Source organism: Dipodomys spectabilis, unplaced genomic scaffold, assembly GCF_019054845.1.
Source record: "Dipodomys spectabilis isolate Male_0828 unplaced genomic scaffold, ASM1905484v1 ptg000145l, whole genome shotgun sequence".
Taxonomy (NCBI): Eukaryota; Metazoa; Chordata; class Mammalia; order Rodentia; family Heteromyidae; genus Dipodomys; species Dipodomys spectabilis.
Genome location: NW_024870822.1, coordinates 10,806,428 through 10,827,615, shown reverse-complemented (window position 1 = coordinate 10,827,615; position 21,188 = coordinate 10,806,428).

Here is a 21,188-nt window from a genome sequence, read left to right as displayed (position 1 = left end):
TGACTGTGCACCGAGGTATCCTGTTCAGATTCCACAGCTGTTCTCAAGTAACGCTTCATTTCTGCCAAGATGCCAGAAGGTCTGAAGTACTATGAGTCATGATTCCCCTAGAACGGTTAGACCTTCTCATACAACCAGGCTCATATATCTCAAAAACAGCTTTTCTGCCAGGGAAAGTACAGGTGGATTTCGATACATTTTATTTGGCACATACTGAATCACATTCTGCTATTGCTTTACTCTATAGGTTTTATTAAAAATAATTCCCAGTGGATGAGAAATGTCCTTTAAACTTACCCACAAAATGACCTGTCACATGACTCTTGAGAGCCTAGACAGAAAGATTCATAACTTAAATCAGGACATTCCATTTCAGGGAAGAGAAACAAAACATCAATGGCTTGCTTGGGTCTACATCAACTGTTTTTCTTTTTTTCTTTCTTGGGCCAAAATATTCTGTAGGGCTAGGCCTTCTTCATTTTAATTCCTGATATCTGTTTCACAATTGGAAACAGAACTCCATGGAGCCCCAGTTGCATCTTAAATTGTTGTTTTAATGGCTTCTCTAAATATTAGTCCATCCTGTAGGCACCAATTTGAGTCACTTTCTTCATGAAAACTTCCTCTGTTGAAATGGAGTTTTAGAAGTCTTTTTAGCCTTGGTGGCAGTTAAGAGTTTTTAAGAAAGAGCTACAGAATGGTGTTCTGCATCTGTTCTCTTGTTTTACATATGTATTTTTTTCTCTATTTTCTTTCTTTGCTTTCAAGTCAAGAAGAGCTTACTATGTGAGCTCAGGGATTAGTGCTGCACTTATAACTTCTTTACATGCTCACTCTACAACCCTGGATAAGTTCCTGAACTTTTTTTCCCCACATGCCTTATGTACACAATTGTGAAAGCAATAGAATTTACCAAAAAACTGTATATTTATTAAATGAAATAGTATCACAACTCATAAGTGTTGATGTAGTGGTGTTAGTGTCACTGAAAGTTTTTGGAAGTCAGGAACCATATTTCATTCAGCAACCATCATGATCCTCAGGAGTACTGAATAAAAAACCAAAACTAGTCCTTATTTTTCTTGTTTATCCTGTACTGGGGCTTCAAGTTAGGGCTTCACATGCTCACTAGGCTTGCTGGCTTATAGGTGGCACAGTTCTTGAGACATGCCTCAAGCTATAGCCTTTTTTTGCTGGCTAATTGGAGAGAGAGTCTCATGAATTTTTATGGCTTGCAACCTTGACCCTCCAAGTCTCACATTCTGAGTAACTAGGAGTAGAGGTATGAGCCACCAATGCCCAGCAAAAAGAAATCCTTTCAAAGTACAAACACAGGGAGAAACAACAACAAAGAAAATACACTGAAATGTTTAGGTTTCACACTCTGTCTAGTAAATATGGCATTATTGGACATGAGTGAAATAATAGAAGTCTCTGTTGCTATGCTTTCTGTTCACCCTTCCATGTAGAAGCTTCAGTCCCTGCAAAGAACATTCATTCCTATGGTTCTTTATAAAACTATTCTCTTTTCTACACCACCCCTGCTTCTTCAATTAAATTTCCTGAGCCTTTTCCCTTCATGGATACATTCTTGCCATCTGTAACATTTTAATTGTTACATGATATAGTCACAATTTTCTTGTTTAGTTAACATATGTAAGTGGCTTTCTATTAAAGCTGTGCTGAGTAGATACACAGAGAGTTTTTAAAATTCAAAGTATCCCAAACCTGGCACCTGTGGCTCACAACTGTAATCCTACCTAATCAGGAGGCTGAGATCTGAGGATCACAGTTAAAGCCAGCCCTGGCAGAAAAGTCCATGAGACTCTTGTTTCCAATTAACTACTAAAAAAACTGGAACTGGTGCTGTGGCTTAAGTGGTAGAACCCTTGCCTTGAGCCGAAGAGCTGAGGGACAGAGCCCAGGCCCAGAATTCAAGCCCCATGATCAACACCACCACCACCAACAACAAATTCAAAGTGGCGGGCCTCCCCACTAAATCAGAAATTTTAGCAGGATATTCATTCAGGAACTTTATAGTTTGAAAAGTATGAGAACAATGTTCTAAAATACCCCATCCCCCATCCTTGGGCCCGAAGGGAATACTGGTTTTACTCATACACATTTTGTGCCTATATCTAATTCCATATCCAGACAAATCAAGATTCATAATTCACTGTGCTACAGCATGTAGATCGCCACTCATCACTTGTCCATGTGTCTACCTCATAAGCTACAGAAAAGCACTATTGGCCTCTTTCTAGTTCATGTTCCCTTTGGGAAGCAAAAAACACATCTCAAGCACCAGAGACTAAGCAGGAAGCTTAATACATTCTTGGGAGAATATGAGCATCAGTGGCTTCCATATTTTGATGACCTTCAAAAGTATCTACCTCATGATCCTACCAAAATAAACAAAGTGAGTATTATCTAATAATTTTGAAACATTTTACCTTCTCAGCTTTATTTTAATAGTAGAGACTATGTTTGTGATGGGGAAGGGTACCTACAGGCCCAGTTCAACAAATGACATATTACAAGTTTCAATTAAGGGGTCTAGCTCAACTAAACAATGATTAAATATTTGTTGATGACTGAAGGGACTTCTGAGATTTCAGCACTACCACTTTGGATTACAGATCATATTGACCATCATAATAAAAACAGGTTTGTGGGGTTTTTTGCTGTCATTTATCATCAAATGTATTTTTTACCAGAAAGAAGGGGTCTTTCTGTCATTTTAATGCAGAAAATATTGTGTAATAAAAACAGCATGGAATCAGAAGCCCCTGAACATTCTGGGGAGGGTGACTTGATTTTAGCTACCAACTGGCACTCATCCTTTTCCCTTGTGTGAAAGAGAATAACAATAATGACAACCCATGGTGTTGTTATGACTTTTAATGAGATAAAACACAGGGGAAAATTTAACATAAAACCTTCATATTTTCCTCAATCCATTGTTTTTAATTATGATCTATAACATTGAAATGTAAATCATTTCTTTTGCAAGGGTGGTGGCATTATTGTACTGGTTCAGAGTTAATTAACACCCATAATGTTTTTAAGTTTGGAATTTGGATAGGACTGCATAACTGCTTGTACTTTTTTACCTCCAAGTGAACCATGGAAATTTCAAAATTAACAAGGGAGTTGTGCAATGATTCAGATGACTGAAAACGATTTAAATTATTCAAAAAATAATCTTGGTGTGTGAGCTTTTCCACCGTGTGTTTTTTGAAGAAAGAAATGTGTTGTGTGATGTTGTTGATAATGATGATAAGCTAATGCTTATTTTCAACAATCCCTAGACATCCTGTCTTCTCCAAAACAGTTTATTAAATGCTAAGAACTGCAGAAGTTGGACAGTGGAAAATTTTAAAAACTGAGAAAAGAGGAGAGGAAAGAAAAGATGGAGGGAGGGAAAGACAAGAGAAAAGAGGGAGACACAAGAGGAACGAGTAAGGAAAAAGGAAATAGAAAGGAAGGAAAGAAGGAAGGAATGGAGGGAGGGAGGGAGGGAGGGACAAAGGCAGGGAGGGAGCGAGGGAGGGACAGAGGAAGGAAGGAAAGATGGCACAAGACTAGATATGAGTGATGACATTCAATTTATGTTAACATTCAATTGTTATATGAAATAGTCACAATTTTCTTATTTAGTTAACATATGTAAAAAAACCTATTATCAATGTTTTATTCTTACCTGAATGAACTATTTTTTGAGCAGTTGTTCTCAACAATACTTCTTGTCACAAGCAATCTTCTGCAATTTGATCTGCTCCATGAAAATCAAAATCTATTTGTTGTAACTTTTAATTGGGCCCAAACTTCTGCCTACTTTGTTCAATAGACTATAATATACTTGTCAGTTTCTGAAATTATTCCTAGACTACTTGCTAGGTCTTCTTTCTGCCTCATGGACATAGCAGCTATTTAAGGTCACCCTCCTGAGGTCATTCTACTTGCCAAAGCTAAGAGGACTAGGGTACTACATGGATGAGTAAAGAAGCCTTCTAGGAAGCAGATCTATAGCTTCAAACTCTGTATCATATCATACCACCAGATACAACTTTCCAGATTAATATTACTACAACAAAATTTTGAGCAATCAAAATTCATAAAGATATATAGTGGTCTATTTTTACAGCAAAAAGAAAACTAAAATGGCTTAAATCCATAATGTACAAAAAAAATAAAATATTTTATAAATAAATTAAAATAATTCAATTTTCTAATGTGAGAATTTAAACATAGAGATCATAAAAGTGATATTTAAATGGCTTATAATTTTTTTAATTTTTCAATAATTTTAGCCATCAAGAAAGGCAAGTTAAGCATTTATTCATGTGTCTATTGGCCATTCTTTTTTTTTTTTTTTAATTTTATTTTATTTTATTTGAGAACATACTGTACAGAGGGGTTACAATTACATGGGCAGGATAATGCATACATTTCTTACCAAGCATTGCAGCCTCCTCCTTTGTTTACCCTTCACCTCCCTTCCCAGCCTCCCCCCTCCCTCCCACCCAATCATACCCCCCCACCCCCCCCCCCCACCGACATTGTAAAGCTGGTTTTGACATGATATTTTGTACTTCTCATTGTTGCAACAGGTCCACCTGAATCCTTAAACGACTTGTTTGTCCCCATCTCCTCCACATGTTATACTGACATCAAATATAGTGAAAGCGGGGGTTACACTGTGGGGGAGGGACATACAAAGCAACAAAGAAATAATCTTATAAATGCGTTAGAAATACATGCATGAAAGAAACAAAAACATTAAAATACATATTTGAGGTTTCGTTTTCCTAACATCACATTATCTGACTTTTTCCGCTTGACTCATACCTATACTAGATATTGCAAATAAGGGAAACCATGGGACCTATGTTTCTTTGGGCCTGGCTTACTTCACTTAATATAATTTTTTCCAAGCCTTTCCATTTCCTAACAAATGGGGAAATGTCATTCTTTCTGATGGAGGCATAGAATTCCATTGTGTATATAGCATTCTTACTTCTTCTGAGAAGTCTCTTTCTGTGGCTTTAGCTCATTTATTAATTGGGTTGTTGTTTCTTTGAGGGTTTATTTGAGGTGGGTAATTTTTTGAACTCTAAGTATATTTTAGATATGAGGTCCTTGTCTGATATATAGCTGGTAAAAATCTCCCATTTTTAAATCTATTTCTATTTATCTTGTTAGCTATGTTCTTTGCCATGGAGAAACTCTTCCATTCAATGAAGTTCCAGTATTTCCTTGATTTATTGTGATTCTGGATCTTTACTTAGGAAGTTTTGATCCATGCCTAGGAGTCCTTCTGTTTCCCTTACCCCTTACTGGAATATTTTCATGATATCTGGCATTAAGAAGAAATGCTCAAGATTTCTGCCAAAAAAAGTAAAAAGAAATGAAAATCAAAACAACATTGAGATTCAACCTCCCAGTTAGAATGGCTGTTATCAAGAAAACTAACAGCAACAAAGGCTGGTGGAAATGTGGCCAAAAGTGAACTCTATGAAGTTTATATCTTGGGGGAGATGGGGTTAAGGAGGAGAAAATTTGGGAGAAAATGAGAGAGAGGGTTACCCTACTCAAGGGAGATACACTCATTATATGAATTTTGTAACTGTAACCCTTCTGCACATCATCTTTACAATAAAATTTTAAATATTAAATAAATAAGGCCTTAAAATATTGAACTCTATTACACTGTTGGTGAGAGTGCAAACTTGTTCAACCACTCTGGAAAGCAGTATGGAGGTTCCTCAAAAAATTAAGACCCATTAAACCCACTACTGGGCATTTATCCAAACAGCACCACACTAAAGCTACCAGCCCAACCATATTCATTGTAGCATTGTTTACCACAACCAAGATATGTAATCAACCCTGATGCCCCTCAGTGGACTAATGGATCAAAAAAATATGGTAAATATATATACATGTACATATAGATGTTTACGTATACACACACACAATGGAATTGTATGCTTCCATCAGAAAGAATGATATTGTACCATTCATAATGAAACAGAAAGGCTTGGGAAATTTTATAGTAAGCCAAGTAAGCCAGACCCAAAGAAACAGGTGCATGGTTTCCCTCATTTGGGTAACAAGAATGTGCCTACAAATCTACAAGTAAACACACTGGATTGTAAAAGATAGAAAAATACACTGGGACATGATAAATGTTCCTACACATTCACACAGATTGAGACCAAAGGAAGATATTCTTAGGAGAGGATCATAAAGGCGTATGTGATATAAAACATTTATCAAAATGAACTTCAAGAGGAAATAACAAGAAATTTTTCCTTTGTTGCTGTTTTTGTTTTCTTTTATTTTTGTTTTATCCGTTAATTTATCTGTCTTTGGGACGGTAAGATGGAGCACAGAAACTGAGGGACAAGGGGAAACTAATTCAAAAGTGATACTCATTAGAAACTATGCTAAAATTGAACTAATTATACAACTTGTGGGTGGGGAAAGGAGGGAAGGGGTGCCATTGTTCAAAAGGAAATATATTCTTTATCTGACTTGTGTAACTGTAACCCCTCTGTACATCATCTTTGCAATAGCAATTTTTTATAAGGAGAGAAATGCAAGTTAAAACTATACCTGTTAGAATGACTACATTTTCTTCCTACCATTTGGTAGGAAGAATATGAGCAAAAGTGATGGTCTCTAAGAAATACAAAACTGTATAACAGATCACCACTGAAGAAAAATGTTAGCAGAAGGTAGTGGTACATACCTTTAATGCCAACAATAAGGAAGACAAGATAGGAAGATCATGAATTGGAAGCCAGCTTGAACTATATAGCAAATTCAAGATAAAATAAGATACATATCAAGTTTAAAATCAGTCTGGACTACATTGTGAGAACTTGTCTCAAAATCTCCAATTAAGCATCAAAAAGCTGGGATGAAGGCATGGTTCAACTGGTAGAGTGCCAACTACGAGCAAGCCAAACAAGTTTAGGTTTTTGAGTTCAAGCCTCTATACTGGGCAAAAGAAAAAGAATTACACAGCAATAAAAAACAAAAAAGGTACTGACATATAAGTGAATGTGTATGTGAGTGTGTATACGTGTGTATGCATAAATTTCAGAGATATGTTGAAATAAAGCATTCATTTCAGCGTACTTTCTTACATTGCTTTACACATTTAAACTATTTTGTGTACATTCAAAAATGTGTAATAATGTGTGAATTAATGAAATTTTATACCTAAATTCTTTTTTTTTTTTTTTAATTTTATTTTATTTTACTTGAGAACATACTGTACAGAGGGGTTACAATTACATGGGCAGGATAATGCATACATTTCTTACCAAGCATTGCAGCCTCCTCCTTTGTTTACCCTTCACCTCCCTTCCCAGCCTCCCCCCTCCCTCCCACCCAATCATACCCCCCCCCACCGACATTGTAAAGCTGGTTTTGACATGACATTTTGTACTTCTCATTGTTGCAACAGGTCCACCTGAATCCTTAAACGACTTGTTTGTCCCCATCTCCTCCACATGTTATACTGACATCAAATATAGTGAAAGCGGGGGTTACACTGTGGGGGAGGGACATACAAAGCAACAAAGAAATAATCTTATAAATGCGTTAGAAATACATGCATGAAAGAAACAAAAACATTAAAATACATATTTGAGGTTTCGTTTTCCTAACATCACATTATCTGACTTTTTCCGCTTGACTCATACCTATACTAGATATTGCAAATAAGGGAAACCATGGGACCTATGTTTCTTTGGGCCTGGCTTACTTCACTTAATATAATTTTTTCCAAGCCTTTCCATTTCCTAACAAATGGGGAAATGTCATTCTTTCTGATGGAGGCATAGAATTCCATTGTGTATATATACCACATCTTCTTGATCCATTCATCTACTGAGGGGCATCTGGGTTGGTTCCATGTCTTAGCTATGGTAAATAATGCTGCAATAAACATAGTTGTGCTGGTAGCTTTAGTGTGGCCTTGTTTGTGATCATTTGGGTAAATGCCCAAAAGTGGGATTGCTGGGTCATTGGGGAGCTCTATGTGGAGTCTTTTGAGGAACCTCCATACTGCTTTCCAAAGTGGTTGAACAAGTTTACATTCCCACCAACAATGAAGTAAGGTTCCTTTCTGTCCACATCCCCTCCAGCATCTGTTGTTGTTAGAGTTCTTGATTTTTGCTGTTCTAACTGGAGTGAGGTGATATCTCAATGTTGTTTTGATTTGCATTTCTTTTATGGCTAGGGATGTTGAACATTTCTTCATGTGTCTATTGGCCATCCTTCTTTCTTCTTCAGAGAAGCTTCTCTTTAAGTCTTTCGCCCACTTACTTATTGGGCAGTTGTTTCTTTGAGGATTTGTTGTTGGGTGGTTTAATTTTTTGAGTTCCAAGTATATTTTAGATATGAGACCCTTGTCCGTTGTATGGCTAGTAAAGATCTTCTCCCAGTCCGTGGGCTTTCTATTGATCTTGCTAGCTATGTCATTTGCCCTGCAGAAGCTCTGCAACCTTATACAATCCCATTTGTCCAGCCTTTCTTTGATTTGTTGTGTTTCCGGGTCTCTATTCAGAAAATTACGGCCTGAGCCAAGGAGACCCAGGGTTTCTCCTATTCCATCCTGTAATGTTTTCAGAGTGTCTGCTTTGAGTTCAAGGTCTTTGATCCATTTGGAGTTGATTCTGGTGCAGGGTCATATATAAGGATCTAGCTTTAGTTTTCTACATGTAGTTAACCAGTTTTGCCAGCACCATTTACTGAAGAGGCTGTCTGTCTTCCATTCTATTGTTTTAGCTCCCTTATCGAAGATTAGATGGCTATAGGTCTGTAGGTTCATTTCTGGGTTTTCAATTCTATTCCATTGGTCCTGAGGTCTGTTCTTATGCCAATACCAAGCTGTTTTGATTACTATGGCTTTATAGTAGAGTTTGAAATTTGGTATTGATATTCCTCCAGCCGTGTTCTTTCCGTTGAGGAGCGTTTTTGCTATTCGGGGTCTTTTATTGTTCCATATGAAATTTTGGATTGCCTCTTCTATTTCCTTGAAGACTGAGGGTGGAATTTTGATAGGTATTGCGTTGAATTTGTAGATAGCCTTGGGAAGTATTGCCATTTTCACAATGTTAATCTTTCCAATCCAGGAGCATGGGAGGTTTTGCCATTTTTTAAGTTCTGTGTTGATTTCCTTTTTCAAGATTTTAAAGTTTTCATCATAGAGGTCCTTCACTTCTTTAGTTAAGTTAATTCCTAGGTATTTTATTTTTTGTGGGGCTATTACAAATGGAGTTGCTTTCCTAACTTCAGCCACACTTTTCTCATTGTTGGCATACAGAAAAGCCATTGATTTTTGGGGGTTAATTTTATAACCTGCTACTTTGCCAAAGTTTTGAATCAGCTTGAGTAATTTGGGAGTGGAGTCTATGGGATTCTTTAAATACAAGATCATGTCATCTGCAAAGAGGGAGAGTTTTATTTCTTCTTTCCCTATTTGGATCCCCTTTATGTCTGCATCTTGTCTTATTGCTGTAGCTAGGCATTCTAATACTAGATTGAAGAGAAGTGGAGAGAGTGGGCATCCTTGTCTTGTCCCTGAGTTAAGAGGAAATGGCTTTAGTTTTTCACCATTGAGTATAATGCTGGCTGTAGGTTTGTCATATACAGCCTTTATTGTATTGAGGAATGTTCCATGGATTCCTAATTTTTCCAAAACCTTCATCATAAAGGGGTGTTGGATCTTGTCGAATGCTTTTTCTGCGTCTATTGAGATAACCATGTGGTTCATATTCTTGCTCCTGTTGATGTGATGAATAATATTAATTGATTTGCGTATATTGAACCAGCTTTGCATCCCTGAAATGAATCCTGTTTGATCGTGGTGTATGATTTTTTGGATGAATTGTTGAAGTCGGTTGGCCAAAATTTTGTTGAGAAGTTTTGCATCAATGTTCATCAAAGAAATGGGTCTATAGTTCTCTTTCTTTGATGAGTCCCTGCCTGGTTTTGGGATGAGGTTTATGATGGCTTCATAGAATGTGTTCGGTAGTGAGCTTTCTCTTTCAATTTCATTGAAGAGTTGGAGGAGAATTGGTGTGAGCTCTGCTTTGAAGGCCTTGTAAAATTCCGCTGTGAAACCATCTGGTCCTGGACTTTTCTTAGCTGGGAGGTCTCTTATTGCTGTTTCTATTTCAATGCTTGATATGGGCCTGTTAAGATAGTTTGCCTCATCTTGGTTTAGTTTTGGCATGTCAATATTTGCTAGGAAGAGGTCCATTTCTGTCAAGTTCTCAAACTTATTAGCATAAAGTTTTGAGAAGTATTCCCTTATAATGTTCTGAATCTTGCTTGTTTCCGTGGTGATGTTTCCATTCTCATCTCTGAGTTTATTAATTTGGGTGTGTTCTCTTCTTTTTCTGATAAGATTTGCTAAGGGTCTGTCAATTTTGTTAAGTTTTTCGAAGAACCAACTCTTTGTTTTGTTGATTCTTTCTATAGTTTTTTTGGATTCTAATTCATTTAATTCTGATTTAATTTTGATTATTTCTTTCCGTCTACTGGATTGGGGTTTATCTTGCTGCTCTTTTTCAAGGAGGTTTAGATGTGTCATTAAATTGTTAGATTCAGATCTCTCCAATTTGTTGATGTAGGAGCTCAGAGCTATAAACTTGCCTCTGAGTCCTGCCTTTGCTGTGTCCCAGAGGAGCTGGTATTTTGTGTGTTCATTTTTGTTGAATAGCATGAACATTTGAATTTCCTTTCTAATCTCTTCCATGACCCACTCATGATTCAGCAGTGTGTTGTTCAGCCTCCATGTGATACCGGACTTTCTTTGGTGGCTTTTGGTGTTGAGTTCTAACTTTATTCCCTTGTGGTCAGAGAGAATGCAAGGTATAACTTCAATGTTTCTGAATTTAGACAAGTTTGCTTTGTGGCCTAAAATGTGGTCTATTTTAGAAAACGTTCCATGTGCTGCTGAGAAAAACGTGTATTCTGATGCTGTTGGGTAAAATGTTCGGTAGATGTCTGTTAAGTCTAGTTGATCTATGCAGCTGTTTAGATCTGCGGTTTCTCTGTTGAGTTTTTGCCGAGTTGATCTATCTAGTGGGGAGAGTGGTGTGTTAAAATCCCCAACAATTAATGTCTTTGGATCTATATGGGATTTGAGGGAAAGTAGTGTTTCTTTGATAAATTTGGGTGCTCCATTGTTTGGCGAATAGATATTTAGAATTGTAATATCCTCCTGAAGGAGAGATCCTTTAATTAGTATGTAGCGACCTTCTTTATCTCTTTTCACGAATTTTAATTTGAAGTCTATTTTATCTGATATTAGGATTGCAACTCCCGCCTGTTTATGCGGTCCGTTTGCTTGGTAGACTTTGTTCCAGCCTTTAACATTGAAAATGTGTTTGTTTTTACGGGCAAGATGTGACTCCTGTAGGCAGCAGATAGAAGGGTCTTGTTTTTTAATCCAACTAGACAGTCTACGTCGCTTAATTGGAGAGTTCAGTCCATTAACATTAAGAGATAGGACTGAGAGGTATTTGGGAGTTCCTGCCATGTTATCTACCTTCTTGGGGGCTGCGAAAACTGGGTTCTTCCTATGGTTCTTGGATTCTCTGTTTGGGTGCAGTTTCTTGGCCTTTATTGCGGTCTTGTTGGTTTTCTATGTGTAGGACATCTTTAAGAATCTTTTGTAGGGCTGGTTTGGTGGAGATGTATTGTTTCAATTTTTCTTTGCTATGGAAGGTTTTTATTTGGCCTTCAGTTATGAAGGAGAGTTTAGCTGGGTACAGTATTCTTGGTTGATAGTTGTTTGTTTTTAGGGCATGGCATACATCATTCCAGGCTCTTCTTGCTTTGATTGTCTCTGCTGAGAAATCTGAGGTGATTCTAATTGGTTTCCCTTTATAAGTGATTACCCTTTTCTCTCTGACAGCTTTAAGGATCTTTTCCTTGTTCTGAGTTGATCCTGTGTGGATTATAATGTGACGGTGGGATGTCCTATTCTGGTCTGGTCTATTTGGGGTTCTAAAGGCTTCTTGTATCTGGACAGGCCTATCTTTTTGCATGTTTGGGAAGTTCTATGCTAGGATCCTGTTAAACAGATTTCCTAGACCATTAACTTCTGTTTCTAGGTGCTCCTCTACACCCATTATCCTTAGATTAGGCCTTCTGATGGTGTCTTCCAGGTGTTGGATAGATCTATCATATTTCTTGGACTTGTCTTGGATGGTTGTATGTTCTTTCTCTATAATATCTAGGCTGTCTTCAATCCCTGAGATTCGATCTTCTGCATGGTCTAACCTGCTGTCAAGACTCTCTACTTTGTTTTTTATCTCTTTTCCTTCTAGTTGGTCAGCTTTGATGGCTTCAAGTTCTTTGTTGAAGCTCTGTTTTAGGTCTTGTATGAATTTCTTTACTTCCTTAATTTGGTGTTCAGTGTTTGTCCTCAAATCACTTAGTTGATTGGTTATGGTTTCTTTGGGCTCCCATTCCTTCTGTTGGGTTCCATTCAGCATTCCCTTTGTGGTCTCCCTTACTTCCTTCAGCTCTTTGTTAATGGATTCCATGAATGCCTTTAGTGATCTTTGTGTGTTCTCTACCTGGTTCTCAATTCCTGTATTACTCTTTGATTAGCTTCCTCCCGTTCGTGGGATTCCTGCAGATCTCTTTGAGTGTTCTCAGCCTGCTCACGCCATTCCTCTCTTTCTCTTTGAGTATTCTCAAGTTGTTCACGCAAATCCTGTATCAGTTTTTGAGTAGCTTCCTCACGCTTATGATATTCCTGTATAAACTTCTGGGATGCCTCCTCTCCCTCCCTATCACGCTCATACAGAGTCCTTTGTACGTTGTCAAACTTTTCATTTATAATGTTTGCCAGCAGTGTTTGTAGAGCTGTTTGGGAACTCTCCTCTGGATTATTCATTATCTGTTCTAACCCCTGATTATCAGGATTGGGAATTGAGATACCCGAATTTGCCATTTTTCTTGTGTTTTTCCGGCTTACTCTGCCCATTTGAGATGAAGATAGCACCAGTTTTGTGCTAGAACACTATCTTAAGGCAACCATCAACCAAAGTTTGCATTTGTACAGTCAATAGTCTACAGATACAATCTAGTTCAACAGATACATCTATTCGACATCAAACAACTATATGTTAAAGGACTTCGAACCGCAGAGAAGAATTTGGAAAACCAGAAATTATTAGGGTTAGGGAGAGATGTGGGTAAAAAATAGGAATAGATTGGTGTGGGGAGGCACAGGGAGAGTTAACTATGTCCTAATCACAATGCAGGAAATAGGTTGGGTAGGATGTAAGTAGAGAGAGAGAGAAAAAGAAGAAAGGGAAAGGGGAATGAAAAGAGACCAGAAAATAAAATAGAAACGTAAAAATTAATGTTATTTTAGAGATTAAAAGACCATCTATTTATAGAGGAATATGAATATGTTGAGAGAAAGGGAGGGACATAGAGGAGATGAGAAAAACTTTAAAAAAATGCTTAAAATATTATATAGGTATAAAGAGGTAGTACTGCTATTAATGAATTTAAGTCTCAGAGGTTTTGAATTGAGTAATAAGTTTGTGGATTAAGTGTGTACACAATGGGGGATAGGGTCTACTGGTTAACTACGGGTTTATCTGAGGATGTGCAGGACAAGAGTTAAGTCACATAAAGATGAACAAAGAGGAAAAGATGGAAAGGATAGGAAAGTGAGAAGAAAAGATCAGAAGTTCAGTATAGCTAGAAAAAAAAACAAAAAGATAATTAAGAATGAAAGAAAAAGAGAAAGAAGACAAGAAAAGAAAAGAAAACACACATTCACGTATTCCTAAAATAAAAATTATAAGAGGAGAAAAAAAAAAAGTTAATGGAAAACAATTATTTTTTCAGAAGAGGCAAAAATTAAAGATTAATAAAAGTTTTAGAAAAGCAAAAAAAAAATTTATATATATATAAGGTAACAAAAAATGAAAAAAAAAACAAAACAAGGAAAAGAGAAAAAAAGAAAAGAAGAAGAAGAAAAAAAAAGTTCTTTGATTTTTTTTTTCTTTTTTTTTTTTGGGAGGGGTGGGAAGAGTCCTGTATCTCCCTTTTGTCTGTAACCAGAGTCTGGTTGGAGTCTCTGCTCAGCTTGAGGTCCTGTGGCTTGATTGGTTTCTTAAGTCAGTTTGTTGGAACAAGCAGAAAAATGCTCTGCTTTACCCAAGTTTTTGAGATCCCCCTCCCAGGTTAGTTTACTGGGAGGGTGATCTGCTTTGAGAATCACAAAAGAGGGGGATGCAGTGATGAGGCTAGGTTCTGGGTAGAGTTGAGGCCTTTCAACGAACAGTAGCTTTTCCCTGAGGCTATTTTGTGAAAAAAAAACTCACAGCACCCAGCCTGGAGCCATTCTCAGGGTTTCTGTTTTTCAATTGATTGTGGTGGCTGCTAGAGGGCGGGGCAGCCTCTGGCTCTGGTTACCCGGTGAGGAGAGCCACTCCAATGGCTGGCGCCTGAGCTGGGTGACTTTTCCCTGGATGGAACTGAGTCTGTGAGGTCACTTCGCCGTTAAGTTCTTGTGACCTGCTAAATGACTAGTTTTATTCCAAGGCCTGAGCTGGAGCTAGCCGCTCCTCCGAGCTTTGTCGGTATCCAAGATGGAGATCACCGGTGCTGGGGGGGAGGGGTGGCCTTCCCTCCTCTTCTCCCAGAGAAGGAGTGAGGAAGTGGGGCTTCTACTCACGCGGAGTCTTGGATCCCCGGTCGTCTCTGGTCTGCAAAGTGCAGGATGAAGTTGTCCGCTCCTTGTCGGTTCTTGCTGGTGTTGAGTAGAATCCGCTCGTCCGCTGCGTCTGGCTCCTTCGTCCCGGACTGCGTCTCAGGTATGCCTCCGCGGCGGTGGTCGCCACTGCGACCCTGCCGCCGCAGCAGCAGCTGCTCAGATGTGTCTGCTTGGCTTCCCCTCTCTTGACTAACTCTCTGTCCTGTGATGGCACACTTGGTGTGATTCTCTGGCTTGGGACTGTTCACTGGAACTCTGAAACTGTTTTCTATGCAAGAGCTTGTTCAGATTCCAGCTTCTCCTCCGCCATCTTCCCGGAACTCCTCCCTAAATTCTTTATGTTAATATAATAATCCAGTATATTTGATCTTTACCTTTTCATTAAATACATATAAACCAAATAGAAAATCAATAAAAATATTCAAATAGTCTTTTCTTATATTTGTTACTATATTCAAGAATATTTTTATTTTCAATTATGTTAATTTTTAATTTAACATAAAAGAATGCTACTGCAAAATAGACAAAGAAAACGTAGAAATCCTAAGGCAAATAAGTCTGATAAAGGAAGAATAACTGAGGAAAGTCATGGAAGATTAAGCTGAGAAAGCGGAGAATGAGGGTATGAAGCGATTGAGTTAAGAATAGTTCAGAGTAGGACATGACTGTAAAATATCCATCCGGAGATGGCTTGACTTGATATGTTAGATGAGGAAACAAAGCTGAAAAATAAAATGTGTAAAGATGCATTTAAATGCAGGATACCGGTGGTGGTTCATGCCTATAATACCGGTTACTCTGAGGAGCCTGAGGTCTGATCATCAGGGTTCTAAGCCAGCCTGAGAGAAGAATCCATGAGACTTACCTCCAATTAACCAGCAAAAAGCCACAATTACTTTCTGTGATTATTTCAGAACACAAGGTAAGTCCCATGAAATTGTTCTAATACCTTCTATGCAATCTATAGAAAATTAAATGAGATATCAAATATAAAGTACTTAGCACATATTGACCAATAACTGATATTTTTTTGGTCGGTCTTGGGGTTTGAACTCTGGGCTTAGGCACTATCCCTGCGCTCTTCAGCTCAAGGCGAGCGCTCTACTGCTTGAGCCACAGCACCACCTCCAGTTTTCTAGTGGTTTATTGGAGATAAGAGTCTCACAGACTTTTCTGCCCAGCTGGCTTTGAACCATGATCCTCAGATCTCAGCTTCCTGAGTAAGTAGGATTACAGGCGTGAGCCACCAGCGCCCTGAAACTGATACTTTTTAAATTATCAAATTAATCATTGTTATATATAACTATCAAACCGAACTTCAACGATGCTAACTGACTTGCTCAAGTTCTTCCAACTAGTAAAGAATCTCACAGATTTTAGCTCTAATCTATATAACTCTGAGGACTTCATTGATGCCTATTTAGAAAATTGGGATGGGTGAGGTGAGAATACCAGCATCAGAAGAAGAAAAAAAAGAAGTTTTGCAACTCCACCCAGTTTGGGAATGTGGAGTTGCTCTTCCAATACATTTTTTACAGCAATTCCACAGATATTTCATTCTGAGCATGAAGACCAAAGAAAAGTGTGGCCAATAGAAATAGCTTCCACTGAAAAAATCATAATTTTTACTTAGAATTTTTTAGTGTTGTCAACTTGTAATATTACTAATCTACTCAAGAAGATAGCTTGTATATTTACCATTTATCCACTCAACCAATAAATATTCTATCAAGGTATGACAAGGTCTAAACCCTACTATTCCAAAGGAAATTTGACTCAAGAGCCCTGTTTCCCAATAAATTAATCTGTTTTTCACATTTTTCTCAGTTGCCTCTTTTCTTATTTCTACTGGTTTGATCGTGTGGCATTCCTTTTGCTCTATGATTTAGTATTTTCACTATCTGCTTGTATAACATGTATATTTGAGTTTCTTTTCTAATTGTTCTTTACTTGATTTTAAAGGATGGAGCCCATTCTCTTGTCACAATGTTCTGTTTCCTCAATGATTTCTCTTTCTCCTATACAGCTAGACTACTAGAGATGGTTCCCTCTCCACACTGTCTCACTGTCGTAAGATAGATAAATGTCACTACATTCCCCTATTTGCCTCCTCAAAGGTTTCGGTTTGCTGTCCCTTTACTAGTTTTGGTTTGAGACAACTAGTTTATGGTGTTCTCTTCAATATATTTCTAGTTTAATATTCTTTTGGTTTCATGTTTAAGTTCTACATTCCCAGTGACTCTTCTATTATCCACTTATATTTTGACTATACTGCAAAACTTACCACCCTTGTTTTTCTCCTCAAAACATAGATAAACTCTAACCGCAGAAAATGACTGGTAAAATGGAATTCTAGTATTCTCCAAGAACCCCAAGGTTATATAGCTGTAACATTTGAAGATAATTTGAGATTCAGAATTTGTAGTAACACAATCCAAAGTCTGTAGGATCCTAGAATGTTTGAGTTATAGCAGAGTTTTGTCTGTGTGTGTGCTTGTTTTGTGTGTGTGGAATGAATAGATTCCTGAGAAACCAACTTGTACCACTTTGTCAATATTCATAAGACATACTTCACTTGTTTGTCAGCACATTCATTCATTCCTGACCCCCCATGTTCTGAATACATTTCTCTATGCCCAAGTCTCTTTCCTTCTTTTCTTCATTCTCTAGATTTCCTTCAATGAATTTATAAAAAAAGATGGTACCATTTATAAGTACTGTATCTTATCTTATAAATATTAGAACTGATAAAAGCTATAGAACTTAACTCAGTTCAGATTCATTTTTTTAACCTATAGAGGAATTTGTATCCCAGAGAGAAGTCATTAGAACAAGTTGTCAAAAATAGACTTTGGCTAAGTTAGTACTATATTTTATTTTTAAGACCAAACATCTTTCTACTTCCCTACTGGCTTATTTTACAGGCAAAAGAATGAGGCAACATATGACCTATCATATAGAAGTAATTTTTAATTATGATCTTGTAATTTTCTAAATGGGTAGGTGATGATTTCCATTCCAACCTCTCACCTCAACTTTACACAAGACTAATGTGAGAAGTAGGGAAGACACCTCTCTAATCTTGATTATTTTTAATCAAAACATCAGTTACAGAAGGAAAGTGGTCCTTTAATTAGGGGTACTAGCTATTTAGTCACTAGAACCCCACAAATAGTATGTAGGTGTTCCTTAAAATCAAGTCAGGAGCATTAGATTACCTAAGCAATCAATGTTCAGGAAAAGCTAACCAGCTGAAAAGGGATGGTTTTCCTGTAAGGGCCCAATTTCTCTTAATGGAAAACACATTATCTCACAAATAGTAGCTTGTGTCATGCTTTTGCTAATAAGGGGAGTTGACATTAGAATGAAGGCCTCAGGGGCAAAAGAAAATGAGTGGGACAGTTCTTTGGCAAGGCTGCCTGAGGGATTTGGCATCTCAAAAGTAAGAATAGCCTCAACCACATAAATTAGGAACGTTTGGATAGCCACTTTCAGTCTTCCTTGATGAAGTCATGAGGGATACAACGTCTAGACATCAGAAATCAACTTCCTGTCTTTTTGATTTCCTGAACCATGGAAAGCCATACCTGCAGTGGCCCCTAAAGTACCACTGTATACCATCAATCTTCTGTGAAGAAGACAGTTGGCCCAGTCGGACATGACTAATTATCCCAAATGGCATCACCATTAAGAAAAAGTACTGTTTGGTGTCTGGAAAGCGTATTTATAGTTTTAAAAATCTTGCATATGGAGAAAAAAATCATGAAACAGTGAACTTTCATTGTGTATACCTGAACTCAATAGTGATAAGCCTCTATATAGGCACTACTAAGAAGATGAATGCTTTTCTAAGTAGAGTTTTTCTATGTTCATATCAGCTGGGTGACGTGCTAGAGAGAATTTCAGAGCAATAAATCCTATAGTATAGTTATTCTGGGCTTTTTTTCTTTTTTAAATTTTATTTTCTTATAAAGATGATGTACAGAGGGGTTACAGTTACATCAGGAAGGTGAAGAGGACATTTCTTGTTGAGTATTGTTACCCCCTCCTTGTTTATCTCCTACAATCCCTTTCCTACTCCTGGACTCTTTTTTTCTGATACACCTAAAATAGGAGTTCTTTAGGAATTTTACATTAGAAAACCTACTAACTTATCATTCATTCTACCTAATTTCCAATCTAATTTATTCTACCTAATTTCCAATCTGATGTATTAATAGAATTATAAGTATGAACCAACCTCCTTCACTCAATCTTTCTCTATTTCTATGGTAGTTATAAATTCCTCCAAAATTTATGGAATATAAGAAATGCCCCAAATTTGTGACTCTCTAAGTTAAGTTAAATCCCAGTTGAGGTGCATCAACAAGGTAGATAGAAATCAAGGTGGATAAAATATTCCTGTTAAGAATCTTCCTTTTCTGGATATGATAGTGTACAGTTATAATCACAGCACTCAGGATCCTTATGAGGCTGAGGCTGTAGGATCATATGTTTAGGGACTATGTGAGATATATTGTAAAACAGTCTCAAATAATTAAGCAGAAATTGAAATCGAAGCTTCCCTATCTATTTCACTGTCATATAAGAATATCCATCCTTGCTTGGGGCTGCTGGCTCACATTTGTAATCCTAGTTGCCCAGGAGGCTGAGAATTATGGCTTAAAGCCAGCCTGGACACAAAAGTCTATGAGATTCTTATTGCCAATTAACCACTAAAAAGCTAAAACTAAATCTGTTGCTTAAGTTTGGAGCACCAGCCTTGGGCATAAAAGCTCAGGGACAATGTCATGCCCTGAGTTTGAGACACATGAATGGCATAAATAAATAAACAAATAAATGCATTTTTTGTCAGTCCTGGGACTGTAACTCTGGGCCTGGGCACTGTCCCTCAGCTCTTCAATTCAAGGCTATTGGTCTACCACTTGAGCCACAGCACCATTTTGGGTTTTCTTCATGGTTTATTGGCGATAAGAGTCTCACGGACTTTCCAACCCAGGCTGGCTTTGAACCACGATCCTCAGATCTCAGCCTCCTGAGTAGCTAAGATTAAAGGTGTGAGCCACCAGCTCCTGGCTAAATGTAATTCTTGATCTCAGAAAAAGAGAAGATGAGCCACTAGTCCTAAATCTATTGAAGTTCCATCATTACTGACACTTTATATGTCCCATTATTCATATAAAAGTGAGTACTCCTTTGTACAACTTCTTAAAGATAATTGTAACTTAAAAAAAGAAGTCCATAGTTCTGGAGTAGTCACATTCTTCCACAAGGAGAAATATGAAAGTTTCCCAAGGCTCCCAAAACATAGTGCCAAGTGATAGAGATTCACATCTTCTAATTCCTCCATGGGAAATTTACAAAAGAAATTAACAAAGACACTGGTAGTTTTATGTCTGTGTTTTTTTCTTGTTTTTCCAATCAGTACTGTTGCTTCCTACTTGCCTTTCTGATTTTTCCTTTGGCTCACTTGAGAAAATACAAATGTATCAAGATCTTTCTTCACCTATGGAACAAGGCATAGTATTCGTTTTAAGGGTCTGAGAGTGAAATATTTGAATACAGAATAAAAGAGTGACAGCAAGCACATACTAAAATGATCATTGCATAGATTCAATTTTCAAAGGAATCTACAGTACTTCAAAGGAAATACATTAATAATAGTTATTGTTCTTATATTTTCTAGTGTAGTCTGTAGCTCCTTAGTTGAGCTTATAAATTTCTCTGACATCCAAGGCCTTTTGGCACTGTACTTAGGTAGCTTACCAAAGTAAAACTCCCTTCCACGTGCATGAATTGTAAATATCTGCCTTATTCTCTCAAATGCTCACAACCAGCTTATGTCATCAGAATCATAAGATGTAGAAAATAATTTAGTCACCCTTTTCTCACTTCTCCCAAGAACAGCACATAGATAGTACCGTTTTAGAGTTGCATTTTAGATTTGTAAAACAAAAATACTATTGCATACAATGGGTGTTATTAAGCAATACATCTTGGTTCTCTCATGGAACTCTACCAAGAAAGTCTAGATTCCTGTCTAGACTAGATACTACCCAATGCACTCTTCTTTATTGGCATAATTGAGTATAGTTGACCTAAAATTTAGTATCAAAAGAACATATAAAATAATACTTTTAGTCAGGAAGTATAAAAATATGCTCTATAGCCAAACCAGGAATCATTTTATCAAGATGACATTTAGTATTTTAAGCTTGATTGTGTTATAATTGTAATTGCTAAGTTCAGGCACAGCGACACGTATGGAAAGCTTTGGAAGGAAGAGACTATGTGGTACATGAGCTCAGATACAATTGAACCATTTTAGACAGCAATAAAGATATCATTAGAAGCTCAACTTAGCCCAAGCTAATCCATTTAGTAAAATACTCCATTTTGTTTAACAGAAAAGATT